Source organism: Eublepharis macularius, chromosome 4 (genome assembly GCF_028583425.1).
Source record: "Eublepharis macularius isolate TG4126 chromosome 4, MPM_Emac_v1.0, whole genome shotgun sequence".
NCBI lineage: Eukaryota > Metazoa > Chordata > Lepidosauria > Squamata > Eublepharidae > Eublepharis > Eublepharis macularius.
The window spans coordinates 38613731-38633876 of NC_072793.1; the positions used below are offsets into that span (position 1 = coordinate 38613731).

Consider the following 20146-nt stretch of genomic DNA (forward strand, 5'->3'; position numbering starts at 1 on the left):
CGAAATTTTGTGCCCTGGTTGTTAAAGTCCATTAGAGTGTAGGCCTCCACTCCGGATGCTTGTCTAGAACTATGCTGAATTTCTGGTTTTTATAAATTTTGAAAGATATGTTTTAAATCGTACATATTCATATGTTCCATGTTTTAATGGTCGTAAAATATGTATTTTACTTTTTATGATAAATGTATTAGCTAAGTGCTGTAATAAAGAATCTAGTCTACTCTACTCAGCATCAATATATGTATTGTCAACATGGACCCATCAATGGATTTAACTCCTGAGACTGGAGCCATGAACAGACAAGTCAGATCATTCTACAAACCTGAGAAAACCCGCTTGGTTTGCAGAAAAGCTTGAAATGTTAAAAAGGGGCAAGTGAAGAGGGGGGAGGTAGAAGCAGTACCTGTACCTTTAAGAAAGGGATATCCTCTGGCCATTGTGGCTATTGCTAGGTATCCACAACAATATTATCAGCCTTCAAAGTTTGGGTTTTGCCAATCAAAGGCCCTTTTCAGGGCTATTTTGGCCTCCCACTATACCACTGCTTATCTTCTTCTTGCCCTGGAGGGAAGAGTCATTGGGGCCAGGGCCAGCAGCAACCACTGGGCAATTTCCTACTATACAATGTGCAGCAGGGACTACACTTGGTGCCATACAACTCACCTGGGCCCAGTGACAACCTCTGCGTAATTTATGTGACTTGTCCAAGCCTGGCAGTGGCTACCACACAATTCACTTGAGTCCTTGCTACTTCATGACTTTTGTAACTGGGCCAGACTTTCCCCAGGGTGAGGCTGCCAGAGGAGGGGAGGAGGGAAAGCTGAGAGCCAACGGGGTGTAGTGGTTAGAGTGTCGAACTAGGATCTGGGAGACAGGTTCAGATCTGCACATGGAGACTTCTTGGGTGACCTTGGGCCAGTCACCGTCTGTCAGGGTTATTGTGAGGATAAAATGGAGGAGAGGTGAATAGGAGAGTATAAATGAAATAAAGAAATAATTAATAAAGCTGACAACTGCAGGGAAGATTTTTAAGAAGTTGGCGAGTGGGACGGATAGAAGAAAGCAGGGAGAAGAGAGAGGGTATGGTAGCTGCTGGGAGGAGAGAAAGAGGAAACCGTGTGGGGAAGGAGAGAAAGAGGAAATTAAGTGATCCCTGCAAGTCCTTGCAGGTTTGCTGCTTGTTTCTACTAATGTTAAACATCTTCCATATTTTCCTGCTTAGATACCTCCCCCCCCCCCAACTGGACTATGTTCATAAGGTTACTACTCATGGTACTCTTTCTCTAGATGTGGCTAAACATTTTCATGTTTGTATTAACTGCAGCTGACTGGTGAAAATATTTTCAGGTGGAAGTTCCATGACTGAAAGAACCTTTATAGGTTTTTGTGGCGTTGCGCTGGGCCACTCTTAAATATCATTGTTGTTTATATGTTATGGCAAGATAAGGGCAGCTTCATCACTTTCCCTTACCACACAGTACCTAAACAGAAACTCTTTCCTAGTTTTGGTGCAGCTGCTTTCTGTCTCCATAGTTAAAGGCTCTGGAATAATGTCCTTCTGGTATTCTGTAGAGTCATCATTCATACCTTCACCTCCTGATGATAAACCTTCCTTGTACTTAGATCAAGATGGGTGGCCCTGTTAGTCTGTCTATAGCAGTAGAAAAGAGCAAAAGTCCAGTAGCACTTATAAGACTAACAAAATTTATGGTAGGATATGAGAGCCAGTTTGGTGTGGTGGTTAAGAGCGCGGGACTCTAATCTGGAGAACCGGGTTTGATTCCTCACTCCTCCACTTGAAGCCAGCTGGGTTACCTTGGGTCAGTCACAGCTTCTAGCTCTCTCATCCCCCACAGGGTATTCTGTTGTGGGGATAATAATAACATATTTTGTAAACCGCTCTGAATGGGTGTTAAGTCATCCTGAAGGGTGGTATATAAATCGAATGATGATGTTGTTGTTAGCTTTCATGAGTCACAGCTCACTTCTTCAGATAAGAAGTGAGCTGTGACTTACAAAAGCTCATACCCTACCACAAATTTGGTTAGTTTTACAGGTGCTCCTGGACTCTTGCTCTTTTCTACATCCTGCTGTATAATTAGAAGAGATGAGACAGCAAAGACTGCCTGAACTTCTGGATGAAGAAGACATTTTTCTCTCTCCTTCTGTGACACCAGTTCTCACTATACATTGAAAAAATAAAAGATATTTCTCTTATCAATGACCATAGTATAATTTTTTTTGTTAAAGCAGCCATGTTTAAAAGTTTATTTTTCTTGGTTGTGTGTCCTTAAAAGACTCTTTATGCAAAGAGAGTTGCTTATGAAATAAGGCTTAATATTAAATGTAGAGTTTCGGTTGCCTTTCTTCCTTTCCAGAAAAATAGTGTGCTGATTTCTGCTTCACTCACCTATGCATTTCTTAAACAAGAATGTTTTAAACAGCATCCCCTTCTCCATTTGTTAGACAATGTATTAGTGAGCAACTATCCATTTTTAGGTGTTACGGAAGAGAGAAACACCATATGTATTTTGATAACATTCTAATGCTCTTAATTTTCAGAGAGCCAATATGATATAATCTGGCCACCTGGATTCATGCCATGGTAATTTATTTATTTATTTATTTAATCACATTTCTAGACCGCCCTCCCCATCAGACGGGCTCAGGTAACATCAGGACTATACCACTGTAATGCACTCTACATAGGTCTCTCCTCAAAGTCAACTCAGAGACTTTAGATGGTTCAGAATGCCACAGTTCGTGTTATCAGGAGCTATGCGGAGCATGCATATTACTCTCTTTCTGCAGTCACTCCATTGGCTACCTATCAGTTACCAGGCTCAGTTCAAAATATTGGCTATCCCTTACAAAGCCCTCCACAGCCTTGGCCCCTCATAACTGCAGGACCACCTTTCGCCGTATGCTTTACCACAGCAGCTTTGCTCATTTGAACAGGGCGTTCTGCAGATATTACCCTGAAATTGGCCAAAAGTGGTTGCTCCCTGTCCTCACACATTCTCTTTGGTGCCCCCCACCTTGTGGAATAGCCTGCCTGAAGAGGTCAGGAAAACTCCTACTCTCTAGTCTTTCCACAATGTAATGTTTTTATGTAATGTATTTAATTTGGATTTTATTTCTGCTTGCTAATGTGCATTTTTAACATTGTTGCTGTGAGTTAAAATGCAGGCCTCTGTGGAAAGAAGGAGCGGGGCTAGATGGGTGAGTACAGTGTGATCTGATAGGACGGTAGCTGTACCCTAGTGGGTGGAGTGAATGCACATTTTAGTCAGTGTGCTGAGAAAAAATGTTCATTCTGGCCAAATCAGGCAAGCTGTGTGGAGCCTGAGAGAGACTGTGTGTTTCTGAGAGAAAGTATTCGTTCTGCCAGGTTTAGTGTATCTGTGTGGAGTTCTGAGAAATTCTGCCCAAATCAGGCAAACTATGTGGAAGCCTGAAAGCCTAATTCTACTGAAGTAAGGCAACCTGTGTGCCTCTATCAGACTGTGTATATCTGAGAGATTATCTTGTCTAAATTAGGCAAACTGTGTGCATGCCTGGGTCAATCTGTCTATCTGAGAGAGAGAGATTAATCTATCTAGGTCAAGCAAGCTGTGTGGAAAGGCCTGAATGAATCTATGTCTGTGTGGATGAGATGAGAGTTTTTTCTGTTAGTGAAGATCTTCACTAACAGATCTTCAGTCTTTCTTACTGAATCTGTGAATATATCTTTAAGAAGATAAAGTTATTTGTGAAACCACCAAGCTTAAGAGCTATTCTGAAACCAGTATACTTATCAGACATCTATAACCATCATGCTTATATACTTATAAATTCTACTTTTGTTTAAGAAAAAAAAACCTTTTACTTTATAGCTGCTCTCATGTGCTGACCGTTTTGTTGAAGTACTGTCTATAACAATCCTTCCTGTATTACCAGTTAAACTGAGGAGGTCTACGGTGAAAGCCTTTTGTGGTAGTTGAAACCTTTTGAGGGAGTTGGGAAGGCAGCTATATAGAGAGATCTCTCACACACACACAAAGGAAGCTTCCATGGCAGAATGGGAATTCAAACTAGATTGTCCCAGATCTTAATCCAACACTACAGCTGCTATGCCACACTGGCATAGTCTTTTGTTTTAAATGTTAATCTAAAATTCTGACAAGAAATGCTAAAATGTATGCCTGTACACAAGATTTCCTATTTCAATATTGCTATAAAAAGAAATCTTATTGTAGGTCCAAAATTTTCCTGAACTTGCCACTAACAATACAACAGGTGGCGGTGGAACAGATACAGGGTTTTCTGAATGATGTCTCGGCCCTAGATCTCTTTCAGTCTGGGTTCCGGCCAGGACATGGGACGGAGACGCTGCTGGTCTCTCTCATGGACGACCTTCGCAGACATCTGGACTGAGGTGGTTCAGCGCTGCTGATATTACTGGATTTGTCAGCAGCGTTTGATACAGTCAATTACGATCTTCTGACTCACCGCCTCGCTGATGTGGGGATACGAGGGACTGCCCTACAGTGGCTTGTCTCTTTTCTCCACAGTCGGGGACAGAGGGTGGCGCTTGGGGAGAAATTGTCACCCCGTCACCCATTGGTGTGCGGGGTCCTACAGGGGGCAATACTCTCCCATTACTGTTTAACATCTACATGCGCCCCCTTGCCCAGTTGGTGCGAAGTTTCGGGCTTGGGTGTCATCAATATGCAGATGACACCCAGCTGTATCTGATGATGGACGACTGGCCCGGCTCAGCCCCAGATGTTTTGGAACATGCGTTTACAGCCGTGATTGATTGGTTGAAACAGAGTCAACTGAAACTGAACCCAACAAAGATGGAGGTCCTGTACTTGAGCCACAGAGGACTGGATTCGGGACTCCGGCTCCCGGCCCTCAATGGGGCACAGATTGTGCCAGTTCCAAGGGTTAGGAGCCTGGGGGCGATCCTAGATGCCTCCCTGAAAATGGAACAAGAGAAGCAAAATTACCCACGTCTGGCTTACTAACACTAATAAATCTATAATACAACCAATGTCAAGCCTCACAGTGGTATAAAGCAATTCACACAGAAGTACAAGGCTTAATATACAATTTCTTCAGTTTTAATAATTGCAAACCCTACTCATAGGCGGAAAACCATTCATACCAGTGCTAACATGGAAGTTCTATGCCAATAAATAAAGTGCAAGGTGTCTAAAGTGCTATTCATATATTGCATAGAAAAAACAAAGTGCAAATGCATTAAGAACACCATATACACAAGTCCACTCAGCTATTGTAGTTTCCTCAGCACCATGTATCCGCTTCGTAGGTAAGAATTATTCAATGTCAATTTCCTCACAGATGGCTGTAGTTCATTCAGAATAATATTTTTTCTGATGAAATGACTTGGTAGTAATTCCTCTGACGGGTTGTCTAGATCCCAATTGCCCGTTTCAAATCATCTTTTTCAAGGAGTACAGTCAGTATTCTCTTCAACCAATGCTTTCTTCAAAATTAATCCTCACGAGTATCTCATAGCATAGGGCCTTTCTTTGTAGCTAGCCTGTACTATACTATTGTAACAGAGGCTGTTATATCATGGTGGTTTTTAGTGGAGGCACAGGTCACAGCGGTTGTCAGGTCTTCTTTTTTCCACCTGCGGCAGACCAGGCAACTTGTCCCTTACCTGTCTACCTGTGACTTAACTACAGTGATCCAGGCAACGGTCATCTCTAGGTTAGATTACTGTAACTCGCTCTACGTGGGCCTACCCTTGAGCCTGACACGAAGATTACAGCTGGTGCAAAATGGAGCAGCGTACATCATTATGAAAGCACCAAATAGGGCGCATATTACACCAATATTGCACGAGCTGCATTGGTTGCCAGTGGAGTACTGGATCAGGTTCAAGGTCTTGGTATTGACCTATAAGGCCCTGCGCGGACTGGGACCAGCGTATCTGAGGGACCGTCTCTCCCCGTATATTCCCCAGAGGACCCTCCGATCAGGAGGAAAGCAACTGTTATCAGTCTCTGGCTCCAAGGAGGCCTGCCTGGCCTTGACTAGAGCCAGAGCTTTCTCAGTCCTGGCTCCTACCTGGTGGAATGCTCTGTCTACCAAGACCAGGGCCCGGCAGGACCTACTAACTGCTGGGCTTGTAAGACAGAGTTGTTCCGCCAGGCTTATGGCTGAGGTTGGGCCTCCGTTGGCTAGAGGATACAACATCTACCTCCCTCCCCATGAGAGCTACCCACCACTGTTTTTTAAGCTGCTGCCATTTTCAGTTTTACTGTTGTATTATTTGTCTTAATTGTAATGCTGCCATCAGGAAAAAGAGTGCTGCTATTTTTGTATGATCTGTGTATGATGTTTTTAATGTTTAATATGGAGTTTTTAAATTGATTTAATGTTGTTATCCACCCTGAGCCTGCTTGCGGGGAGGGCGGAATACAAATATGATATAAATAAATAAATAAATAAATAAATAAATAAATAAATAATGTCTAGTATTAGAGTTGCTGGGAAGGCCTGGGTTTAAATATTTGCTCAACCATGAGCTTTGTTGGGTGACCTTGGGTGAGACGCTGTGTCCTAGCATAGTTTACTTCATGAGGTTGTGTGAGGATACCATGGGATATCCCAGTGTATGCTGCCCTCCTCTCTGTGGAAGAACCGCAGGTTGCAGGTATGATAAATAATAGGAGTTATTTCTCTCTGGCATTTTCTCAGAAGGCCATTGTAATCTTAAAACCAATAATCTGGTAGGGCGCCACATAAAACCTGACTCCGAATTAGTGTTGGAGATTCTCTTAACTGTACCCATGTTATTTAATCACTTCTACAGCAACATGGAACTATAGTAGGTCTTGTAATAGCTATTATGGTAATTGGCTTGCCTGTGAACAGAGAGGTTTGTTTTCTTTATTTAATGAAAGCCAAAAAAAATAGGATTGTGCAATTTTTTTGTTACTAAGATCTGAACATTGTGGAGGGCATACTTTTCATTATCCTTAACTTTCTGATTCTTGTTACCATTTGAGGATATTTTGGAGGATACTTTTTCTGGGTTCTGAAACTGTTACCATTTTTCCAATTCACTCCACTCCTGCTGCCAAGGTGACAGGAGCACAGAGAGAGAGAGAGAGAGAAAACTGGCCCTGCCAAGCAGCTATTGGTGTCTCCTTTCCCTTTAAAATATAGAGGGAGTAGAAGCCTCACTTAACAGCTAATGTTGACTAACTGCTGATAGTCCATGGAGAGAGGCCAGGTCTAGTGTCCATTAGAACTAATGATGCCATTATTTCCTATAGGCTGTAGAGAGGTCAGGTCTACCCGGAGAAAATAATAGTATTAACCACCCTAAGGCCTCTTTCCAGCCCTTAGGAAATAATGGCCCCATCATTTCCCATTGCAGTAGACATGGTTTCTCATCTACCCAACTATCAACTGTCATTTGTCATCAGCCCCTGGGCACTGCTTCTGATCTTTTAAAAATGTATTATTTTTATAATATATTTTTTATTTTAAAAACCAGAAATATAATAAGAATAAATACAGAAAAAAATTGTATAGCATAATTACATAAATCAGAAATAATTGTATATAACAATATATAAAACACAAAATATTTCTCCCCAACATCCCCTTCGTTAACTTTTTCAAGACACTATCTATGAGATAGACTGATACTTATTTCTATTAGGATATATTTATATTCAACATTATAGGTTACAAATTTCATAACTAATTTGTTTTGCAACTACATTATTGGTTTCAATAAATTTGTCTCCTGCTTACATAATACATATACCATTTCGCCTCAAAATTTGTGATTAATCTGATTCTCAAATAAGCTGTTAACTTCGCCATTACTACATATTCGGTAAGTTTGTTCTTCTGTTCTTCTCAGCTTGGACAGATGTCTGATTTCCATTTTGCTGTGTAAGTGATTCTAGCCGCTATCACCATTTATTCTCATATCTTTTCCAAGACTTTTGGTAATTTATTAGGCAATATTCCTAATAGTATATTCTTAGCTTCCAAAGAAAATCTAAATTTTAATATATGCTGCATTTTCCTTGTATTTCCTTCTAATATCTTTTTTGCTTTTTTTGCAGTTCCACCACATATGATAAAAGGTTCTATCTATATCTTGACATTTCCAACATTTTCCTTTTTAGTCTTTATCTACTTTCTCGATATCCTTTGGAGTAATATACCATCTGAAAAAAATCTTGTGCCAATTTTCTCTGAATGCCTCGCTGGCTGTGAACGTAATTCCTTTTTCTCATAACAGTTCCCATTGGTGCATAGCTATTTGCTGTCTAAAATTCTGTATCCATTTAATCATACGTTTTTCACTTGTTCTTCTGTTTCTAACTGAAGTAATAGCTTATATATCCATCCTAATAAGTGATCTTTTTGTTTTGTGATCAGCTGTTTGAACTCAGTCATCTCTCTTAAAGCTCCACCTTTCGTGTTAATAAACTTTTAAAATCTTGAAACTGATTGGTAATGTGGCAAACATTGAATATTAATTTCTTCATCTCTGATATCTTGCCAGGACTTGAGTGTCCCTTGAGCATTTACCATATTGCTGATTGTTGGGAGCCAGTTTGGTGCAGCGGTTAAGAGCAGCAGGACTCTAATCTGGTGAACTGGCTTTGATTCCCTACTCCTTTGCTTAAAGTAAGCTGGGTGACCTTGGGTCAGTCACAGCTCTTCCAGAGCTCTCTCAGCCCCACCCACCTCGCAAGGCAATTGTTGTGGGTATAATAATAACATACTTTGTAAACTGCTCTGAGAGAGCGTTAAGTTGTCCTGAAGGGCAGTATATAAATCAAATGTTACTATCATTATCATTATGAGGGTTGCTAGGAATCTGGAGTCCCTCAGTGGGAGGTCCTCAGGTCCCTGGACTCTCCTGGCGGGGGATTAGCAGCTGGCACTTACCCTCGCTTCCTTTATTGCGCACATGCGCTCCTGGCTCGTGTGATGGTGTCCCGTGACAAAGGGGGTCCTTATCCTCGCTGGCACGGGCTGCTCTCACTGCAGCCGTGGCCCACTCTCACCACCACCACCGCAGCCAGCTCTTGTTTGGCGCAAAGAGACCGTGGTGGTGGCGGTGGCAAGTGTGGGTGGTGGCCACAGCGTGAGCGGGCTGCTCTCACTACTGCTGCAGCCCACTCTCGCTGCCACTGCCGCCCACTCGTGCAGCGCAGGAGCGTGCCTCCTGCCTGGGGTGCACTGCGCCACCCAGGGAGGGGGCAACCCAGGGAGCGTGCTCCCCTGTCGACCAAGTAAATGGGCACGGGGGTGGAAGTGTGGGATCAGGGGATCCCCCATCCTGGGTGGGGGAATGGAACCCTAATCATTATCATTATCATTATTTCTCATATTCTTATCACGATAAGCTTCTGTCAGGGACATGATCGAAGAGTTTGGAGGACTCAGTAGATTCCTACATTTAACCCATATTCTCAAGAGTCCTTCTCTAATTATATGGCTCCTTTCTTGTGTTATGATCATCTTGGTTGGTTTTTTTATCCATAAACAATTATGTAGGCATTCATCAAAATCTGCTAACATTTAAACGGCCAGAGTCACCAACTACCAACTGTTTGGCCAGCTTTCTCTGTCACCCTCCCCATTTCTGCTCCACCCTGTAACGGAAACATTCCCAAAGTTCTGTGAGGTAAATTTTCATTATTCCCATCATTTTAGGAATGTTTGGGATCATTTCAATTATCCCCGAGGAGTCCCATAACAGCTACTTTTGGGTTTAATTTCAGCTCAGTTATATCAAATGCATACCGCTGGGGAAAAGATGCATCTGCAAAAACTGCAAGTGTGTGACTGAAAATATTCAGGAAATATTCAGGAACTCCCAGATAACTAACAACAATGGCTTGGATCCAGCTAGCTTTTTTACTCAATCTCTTCTTACTCAATCTCTTTTTTACTCAATCTCTTCTAATTCCACTCTTTATATCAGTCCCTGTCCTACATGGCTTTTGTTCATGTAGGTTCCCATAGAATTTTCGCAGAGGGAATCTGGTTGGATCCAAACCAGTGCCAAGAAATTTCACTTTTTTTTTTGCAGTCAGTTCTTTAAGTTTCTTTACTGGAAGCTATTGTTGACAATCTCAGATTTACCTGCAAAGTCTTATTTCCACAAATAGTCCTTCTTCTGGGACCTAAACTCTTCTAATAGTGTTCTTAAGCTTTGGGTTTGACTGTCTGTGACATCTTTAATAGTGTAGGAGCTTAAATTTAAAGCTCCACTGAACCTCCATGGAACCTTTGCAGCATGACACACAGTTTCACCTGTATTAGCACACCTGGATTTATAGCCAGTACAGTGATCACATACCTCCCCCCTACCTTGTCTCACGTTCTAGCCTTAGGTGTGTCACTCTTTCTGTCTGAGAAGAATCATCTGTTTAGCCACAAATATTGTATTGCTATCTTTTTGAAAATGAACAATTCATTATTGTGGAACAATTTACTTGAAGTTCATAGTGACTTAGATTCTACAACAGAAATGTCTTTGTTTGGAAATATGTAAACAGATGCAGACATAGAGATGAGTATAACTTTTGTAGTAGTTTTGAAGTCTTATAGGTAGAAACCCTAGAGGGAAAAATCCTGGAAAATTAGTGTTTAAAAGCTCAAGTTTTTTAACTTGAGTTGTTTCACCAAGGTTTTAAAGAAATACTAAGGGAAAAATTGGCAATTTTGGAGAGCACTGGAAAAAAATTCTTGTGAAATTTTTCTCTTTAGAAATGAATATATTGCTTTTTCAAGACAAGATTTTACTCACTCCAATGGATGTACTGTACTGTTCATGTGAATTGAAGAATTTCTACAAGCAGAGTATGACTTCTGTTGCAGCCCCAAATTTGCCCCTAGATCCTGTTCCTGGGGTACCCTATCCGTCAGGAGTGGCATTTTAAGGTACAATTTGGGCAGCAGTAGAAAGTGGGAGGCAAGAAAGTAACTCTCTGGGTGAAAATTCTTCTTTCTGTGGAAATGTTCCAGTGAATACTGCACAAAATGTGTAATATGAAGATTTTTATGTAAGAATCTACAGCATTAGAGAATTATTGTCTATGTAGACATACAGTATTTTCAATATATTTATTGTTTAGATGTGACTAATTTTGACAATACTTAGGCTATAACGTGTGTGATGATAATACAATATTGAATGTTTTTAGTGTTATAAAGTCAATATCCAAATATGCTTCTAGTCCTATTGTTTTTGTCCTCTTGAGACTGTTTCTATCCAAATACTACATTTTGTTTTGTTTACTACAAAATTTGTATGTCATATTTTTCAACTTTAATTTTTCTTACCTCTCAAAAGGCAAAAACTAAAATACATGTGATGAGGTATAGCAGCGAGTGCAGCTCTTTGTAAGCACACTTTGTAACACTACAGTTCAATACATTTGCATTTTGCTTGTAGAAAACCAAGATACATTTCAATTTCATACATATGCCAGCTAGTACAAATTTATGTTAACTAATCTATAAATTACGCATTTTGTGTTAAAGCAGTAGAAAGTTAGCAGTGCATATGTTTACATTTCCCCCAAATCTCCCCCTCTTTTTTTCCTGGGGATTCAAAATTTCTGGAAATTTTTCCACTTTTTCATAAAGTACCACTAGGGCCTTGCGTCCCTTTGAAATCCTGCCTGCTTCACTGCTTAGCAGTGTCCATGTCATCTTACTGAGACTATTATTGGTCTGAAATAATTCAAGGTATGCATAGTTGAACCATAGTAACATCACATGTACCATCCTCAATATGTTGCTTGTGTACAATATGTAACAGTCGAAACACACGAGATGAAATACCTAGGTTCAACTCGTGTTCTCTTACCTAAAGGTTTGTTGAGAAGTGTAGGCGTCCTTTCAGCTTAAAGTTTAGCATTTACAGAGCAGCAGGGAGAAGTGCAGGTGTCCTTGCAGCTTAGAGTTTAGCATTTACAGAGCAGCAGAGAGGGATGTGCGGGGGTCCTTGCAGCTTAAAGTCTCCCGGTGCAGCCAGCCGTCGCTCTGCAGGGCCAGGCTGGGTGAGGGGAAGGGAAAATGCCGTGATGCACCTTGAGAGTGGGAGGAAAGGCACCCCACGCCTGCACTTCCCTCCTCACTGCTCTGTAAATGCTAAACTTTAAGCTGCAAGGACGCCTGCACTGTAAGTGCTAAATTTTAAGCTGCATGTAAGTGCTTTACAATTAACAGTGATTCAGCATTATCATTCTGTTTTTACTTCATCTTTTCCTGGTTACTCCAAGGTCACGGGAAATGTGTTTTGTAGTCCTTTCCATGCCATTGCATGCCTTTGTTTTCAAAGGAGCTACTTTAAATATATTTGTAGTGTTTTCCCTCATGGGAGTCATGCATGGAATGTTTGCCTCAACTTGCCATTAGTTTTTTTTTTTTGTATTTCCAGGGTTATTTGACAATTTTAGTCACATGACAACAATATTCTTTAAATCTGGCCTATATTTTTATGATCTCTCAACAGTTTTTCCAGTAACTGTAACTGATACTTATTTTTGAGTAACTGTATTCTAATGAATTAAGTATATTGTTGCAAAGGGTAAAATGGAGGCTGGTGACATAACTGTCTTAAGGTGGTACCATAGCTTCAGGATGGCTTTATCATACTGAATAAATGCAACCATGCCAGAAGCAATTTTTGTGTAAAAAGATCCTCAGAAAATGTATTAGAGACACTCAATATTGTGAGACCAGAATTTGAAGTTATATTTTGCCACATATAACTTGCAGGTGGAGATGGGCACGAACCGGGAAAAAACCGAACCATGTGGTTCGTCAAATTTCACAAACCACGAACTTTCACAAACCTGTCCCTGGTTCGTGAACTGGTTCATTTGGTTCATGAAAACGTCACATCCAGGTCAGAAAATTATCACTTCTGGTCAGCAGAAGGTCTGCAGGAAGTCTATCCCCTGTTGCCTAGGAAACTGATTGATCGGCACCAGGCTGTCTGCAGTGATGAACAAAAAAAACGAACCCAACGAACCAGCCTAACGTTTGCGGCAGTTCGTCAGAAATGGGATCTGAACCACTGGTTCACGAACCATGAACCGGCCTGGTTCGTCATGAATTTTGGTTCATATTTTGGTTCGTGCCCATCGCTACTTGCAGGTGGGGAAAAGTCCATATGGCTTCCAAGCAGTCTAAGGACACAAACCCAGTTTGCACTACAGACACAGTTCTGGAATTATTCAGAAAGTTAAGGTACTTGACTTGCCTGCCAGATAGCTGGCTTGGCTAGCAAATAGCTGCTCTTATCTGTGAAATTACTGAGGCCAAAGATGCTAGGAGATCAATGAATGGTTTCCCCAAGCTTTGGGTGACAACTGGACACTGTAACATGCCCACATTGGTAGAGCCCCTGCTGCTGCAGCTCTGCTAATGGAGGCTTCAGGCACCTTGCCTATCTCCTGGCCATTCTGGCTGCTGCAACTCTGCCAATTTAGGTAGCAGATGCCTCATCCATCCACAAGCCAGCCCAACTGCCACAGCTCTGCTGTTTCAGGTGGCAACCAAAGACAGGTGCACAGGGATTGCTTCTTGCAGAAGCCAATAATCTCATGAAAAGCCAAACGAAGGAGCAGGAGAACACAAAGCTTGCTTGTATCACTTGCTTTAACATTCTGGCAGGTGGCTGAGGTGGCTGAGGCATTAGTTGCCATTGGTGCTCAGAGAGGATATGCAGCTATGTGACTAATGGAGGAAAGTGACAGAAATAAACAGATCGTATGAAAGTAAAAGCATCATTACCAGTAATGTGAAAACAAAATCTGAATATGAAAGTAGATACAATTATATGAAATAGTAAAGCTATGGAAAGTTGTGTGTGACTTTCCAAAGTATTTTTTAAATTATACATTCCTTTATTTTTAATTTAAAAGTTTATGTTCTACTTTTCTTCCAAAATAGAAATACAAAGTGAATTCAAATAAGATGAAATGAGCTTATCATAATATATATGAGTTGTGGTGGATTCCCCACCCCATTCATTCTGACCCTCAGATTTCCTATAGCCTTGATTTGTGGCAGTTCAGTTCTGTGACAGCATTTAAATTTGTTACAGATATTCCAATGTAAATAGATTCTCTATAGTGTGTATTCACTACATTATACCACATGAAGCTCTGCCATCATTGTGAGTCTCCATTTCTCTTATCAACAGTGTGTTGTTAGTTGTGTTTAGATATAAAGATTAAAGCAGTGGGGGATTGTGGCATAGCAATATTTATTGCTATTGTTATTTAACAAAATTTGTATCCTTTCTGGCCTCATAAAGGCCATCAAGGTGGCGAACAAGTTAAGGTATACATAATAAAATCACATTTTAAAATGATTAAAACCAACCAAAACAATAACAACACATCATTAAAATAGTTAAACCAGAGCTAAAACATACAATGACATTAAAAAAGCATTTAAAACAATTAAAAACATAGGACATGAGGGAGAGATCACAGAGGAAATGCCATCCGAAACAAAACAGTTTTCACTTGCTAGTGAATGGGACAGACAAATCTCCCTGGGGAGAGAGTTCCAGTGTTTTTGCACCACAACTGAGAAGGCTTTCTTCGGGGTCACCGCCCCTCTAATCTCAGAAAGCAGAGGCAGCTGAAGCAGAGTATCCGATGCTGTCTACAGTGGTTGGGTAAGTTCATAAGGGAGTAGACAGTCCTTCAGGTATGTTGGTCCTAAACCATATAGGGATTTGAAGGTCAACACCAGCATCTTGGTCCTAAACCATATAGGGATTTGAAGGTCAACACCAGCATCTTGAATTGTGCCTGGAAACAAATTGGAAGCCAGTGTAGATGGGCCAAGACTGGAGGGCTATAGATCCCGTAACACACTCCAGTCAACACCATGGCTGTAGCATCCTGAACCAATTGAAGTGTCCCAGTACTTTGCAAGGGCACCCTCACATACAATGTGCTGCAGTAATTTAATCTAAATGTAACCAGGACATGCACCACAGTGGCCAGATCTTTTCTGTCCAGGAAAGGCCACATCTGGCTAACCAGACAAAGCTGGTAAAAGGTATTCTTGGCTGCCACTTGCTTATCCAGCAGTAGGCCTGAGCCCAAGACACGCCCCCCCCAAAAAAACTATGGATCTTTTTCTTCAAGGGGAGTGCAATCCCAATCAGAACAGTTTGGCACCTATGTCGGTCCTTCCACTCACCAGTAGCACTTCCATCTTGTTAGGATTAAACTTCAGTTTATTAACCCATATCCACTCCAAAACTACCTGCAGGCTCCAGTTCAGGGTTTCTACAGCCTCCCTGGGATTAGCAGGAAGCATGAGATGGAGCTGAATGTCATCCGCATATTGGTGACAACCCAGCCCAGATCTGATGACCTCACCCAGTGGTTTCATGCAGATGTTAATGAGCATAGGGGATAAAATAGAACCTTGTGGAACCCCACATGCCAAAGGTCAAGGGTCTGAGCAGTAGCCCCCCAGCACTACCTTCTGAAACCTATCCTCCAGGTAGACACTGAAGAACAGTACCTCCCAATCCCAACCCAGAAAGGTATTAAAAGATGCTGAAGGGTCCAGGAGAATCTACAGAGTCACATGGAAGTTCTGTTTAAAAATATTTATTTATTTATTTAATTAAATGTTTATTCTTCCCTCCCCGCAGTAGCAGGGTCAGGGCAGATTACATACAATATACAATAGAAGTTCTATTCATGGAATGCTCACTATCATCTAGTCTGAAACAGCAAATTAATTAGAAGTTTTGATCAAATTGATGGAGATATCCATAGGAAAAGAAATGCTAAAATAGCTGGTATTCAAAAGGCAGGATAGATTTGCTTCACTATAAGAAAGCAAAAAGATTAATATTTCAATCAGACTATCTTGAAAATTGCTTTCACCAGGGAGGTATGTGGTATTCTCAGTCTAAAGAGGGAAAAGGTATGATTTCTCCAGGAGTTTTAATCCTCACTCAGCTTTAACGTATCTTAATATAATGAGGGTTTTATTGAGTTTTTCATGTACTTCATAGATCTTCAGAACTTTGGGATAGAGTTATTTGATTTGCGAAATTATACTTGGGGTCAGATAGTCTCAGTGACTCTATTTCCAGAAATCCTGAATTATGATTTTCAGAAGCAGTTTCACAAAATGTCAAGGTATTGTTGCACCTTTCATGTCCTATGCAGAAAAATTCAGGGAAGCTAACTTCTGATAAATGGGTTTCCCATTCAGGTTTATATAGCACAAAGGCCACTCTTGACCTGCTTAAACCTGGAAGAAAGTGCACATTCTATTGCAGCAATTCGATATTGTGGGTCTGACCCAAATTCTACTGACTGAACCTTTGAATACTTAATAATTGGTCCAGAAATTGAACGAAGGTATCAAACTTCGGTCCCTTCTCTTCTAGTGATATTTCTATAGCCCAATGGCTCTTGAGGCTATCTCTTCAAATGTGAGCAGGCATTCTTGTTTTCTGTCCCCACTCCCCATGATGAGTAATTTTTGTATGAACTCTTGTGGAAATTGGCGTTCTGTGTGATTTCTAAACATGCTGTGTATGTATTGAACTGCTGTTGCATGCTTGATGGTTTGTCAAACTTAGAATCATAATTCTAATGTAGAGTGTGCTGGAAATGTCTGTTGTTCCTCGTAAGGCAGGATGGCATTTGAGAACCTTTGGGACTGACCCCCGCCCCAATCTGGTGAAGATGCGGGGGGTGGGGGTTGAACACAAGTGAGTGTGTTCTGGTTTCATTAACTCATTCCATCTGTAGCGCAGGAGAGGATGTTGAGCCTTCCAAGCTTTAACGTGGGTGAGGGAATTCACCCTGCATCTTTTTCTTTCTTCTACAAATGAGGGGAAAAAAACTCTGGGTGCACCACCAGCAGTGGATAACAACTGAAACCACATAGCCTCTGCTTGCCCCTGTGTGAATGAGGAGTGGATATGGGAAGACAGAAGGAGCTGCCATTGCTTTGGCAGCAGCACACTTACTGGAATTGGAGCACCAGAAATCATATTGCCCGAAGCCCTCTAAAACCTGTCGTCCTTGGCTGGGTTGGGGTTGGCTGTGAATTGTAAAATCTTTCTCTAAATAGTCTTTTGTGTTTCCCCTATTTTATTTTAGGGGTTTAACAAACTTAATTGGGCTTTGTGTTTTTGTTTGTTTGTTTGTTCTTCAGCCCAGTTGTACTGGGAACATAATTCTAAATCTTTCCAAATACAAGTCCAAACAAAACCAGTCTACATCACTGAAAAATCTGTGAAGTCCCAGCGTTCTTTGTAAGAGGAGCATGCTTTCTTCCTGAATATTTTATTTTTATACAGAAAATACTGTAGTGTTCTTTAGGATGTTGTTGCTTATTTCAATAGAATTTTAAAATATCTTTCTTAAAGTGGTCTGTATTAGAAGAGTGCAACTGTGCCGCAGTAATTCATGTTCTTCCGTGCCTGCGAGTGAAATTCAAGTTTCACAAATCAGTTCAGTCTTGTGACAGCTCAAGTACAGGAAGCTAGTGTGAATGAATTTTCATCTGTTTTATCTTAAAGACAGCTTTGGTTACTATTTGCTAAGAAGTCCTGCTTCGTTGAATTGCGTTATTAATTTTACTGCTTTGCTACTGCTGTGGGAAATGATGGGTGACAAAAAATGAGAAAGTGACGCATGCTTTTGTTAAGACTCGGAAAACTCCTTTTTTACCTGCGTTTCAGCACAGCACTGTTTTTTGACTCAGAATAAATGGATGTCAGTGTGGGAGTGCAGGCAGTTTAGTCTTCCCTGGAGTATTGCGTGGTGAGAAAAGAATAGAGGTGTGGCTCTCATGTAAATAGAGCCACATAGCTCTAGGGTAAGATTAGCCTGCAGAATCAGGAAATATGAATATTGCTCAGAGCTACATCTTGTGCTCTGATGAAACGCTGAGAATAATTTCTACATGAAGAATATGTTTGTACCCTGACTACTTTATTCAGAAGAGCAATTTCTGTCTGTTGCATATTGGGCAACATTTGCACTCCTTAACTTTTTGTCTTGTTTTTTTACAAGAACCACTGTCTATGTAATGGTTAGAGTGTCGTAGCTAGACTGTCCCGGGGTGGGGTGGGGATGCTGGTTCAAATCCTGGCTCTGCTATGAAGCTCATTGAATGACCTTGAGTCAGTTGCCTCTCTTTCATCCTAATTTACCACATGGAGTTGTGGGAATAAAATAAAGGGAAACTCAGTATATGCCACCCGTAGCCTGTTAGAAGGAGGACAGGGAAATTAATGGATAAAACTCCTTTTCAAGTGAAGCTTTTCATAATGACTTGTGTGCTGAAGCTTTGGCATTGCTTCTGATTTAGGTGGCCTATTTCCATGACTAGATGCCATTAGAAAAAACTTCTGGGAAAGAGATATTTCCTGCATTACCTTGTTAAGAAACAAATAATCTGATAACCTAGGTTGCATCTTTACCTAATCTTTTTCAGTATAAAGGATTCCCAAGAGTATTTTTTTTACAGTAGTTAATGCTTACTCTCCTGCTCTTGCCAGTCCTGCTTTATATTTAGTTGGTATTTATTTATGAAACTTACGGTCTGCCTTTGCCATGTTCAAGGAGACTAACAAACAATTCAGGCACGTGACAATGAAACAACAATGTACATATGGGCATTCACCTTAGATTCAAAGCACAATAATTTATGTTTTAAGAACATAAGAACATAAGAACATAAGCAAAGCCATGTTGGATCAGGCCAGTGGCCCATCCAGTCCAACATTCTGTCACACACAGTGGCTAGAAATCCAGTGCCATCTAAAGGACTGTCAGTGAGGCCAGGACACCAGAAGCCCTCCCACTGCCTTCCTTCCAGCACCAAGACAACAGAGCACCACCTCCCCACAAAGAGAATACCATCTATCTCCTGTGGCTAATAGCCACTGATGGACCTCTGCTCCATATATTTGTCCAGTCCCCTCTTGAAGCTGGCAATGCTTGTAGCTGCCACCACCTCCTGTGGCAACGAATTCCATGTGTTTATCACCCTTTGTGTAAAGTAGTATTTTCTTCTATCTGTTCTAACCCGTTTTAAAGTATCCCAGTATAAAATTCTTTCAGAAGCCTGTCATAACAGTATTATACCACCCAGATAATAATTAAAAACTATTGAAAGATACAGGCCTTACAACTTCTATTAAAAAAACTCAAAAGAGTTTGCTTTCCTTTGTTGGTATTTGGTTCTATGAAGTATCTGCAGCTACTAACAAAGCCTTGTTCTCTGCCTCAGTCCTCCTCCTTTAATTGTCAGAAGGCAGTGTCAGCAGTTTGGTGATCCTCTCCACATTGGCATGTGGATTCTAACAGGAAGGGATCATATATAGTTCCCAGGTCATGAAGGTCTACCAGAACCTTAAATTGAAATCAGATTGGTAGTCCCATAAAACTGGTTGAATTTGGTCATGAATCATGATACCCAGCATCTGACAAAGGTCAGGCAGCAGCTACTGAAGCTTCCAAGTTGGCTTCAGAGATGATCCCATATGCAGTCATTACTGTAATCTGGTGGTCTGTAGGTTATTGATAGCATGGTTCATTGTAGCAAGATCAGACAAGTCTAGAAGGGAAGAAACAATAGCTGAAAGTAAAGTACAGAAATCCCAGTAATCTTATGTAAATTAGTCTCTTCCAACCCTACTGAGCTCCCTACTGGTGGTATCTTCATCTTGTCTGAATTCAGTTTTAGCATGTTTTCCCTCTTCTTCTTGACCATGGCTTCCAGGCACTGGTTTAGGACAGAGAGAGCTGTGTACAAGTGCTTGTTTTTAAAAAAAATGTAGAATTTGTGGTATACTGTAACTCTGTAACGGTGATTGATCTTTCTCAGCATTGTCAAATAAATAATAATTCTGAGTGTAGAACAAATCCAGTAATGGCATAAACGAAAACAAAGAAACAAACACCTTCTGAAGCAAGTCCCAAAGAGGTAATTCTAATAAGAGTCAGCATGGCACATTTGAGGCCTCTAGCAATGCTACTGCCTGCCATTTCTTCCTATTTAACCTCACCCCCTTTAATTCAGTACAAAAGAGGTCTCTTCCTACCCTAGGCAAAGGACATTTGCT

General features: G+C 41.0%; 1 protein-coding gene across 1 annotated transcript in view; it reads left to right on the top strand.

The window, feature by feature from the left end:
- Positions 1 to 20146, top strand: part of TBCD (tubulin folding cofactor D) — a 202975-nt gene that overhangs the window by 75108 nt on the left and 107721 nt on the right. The gene's annotated exons all lie outside the window — the stretch shown is intronic.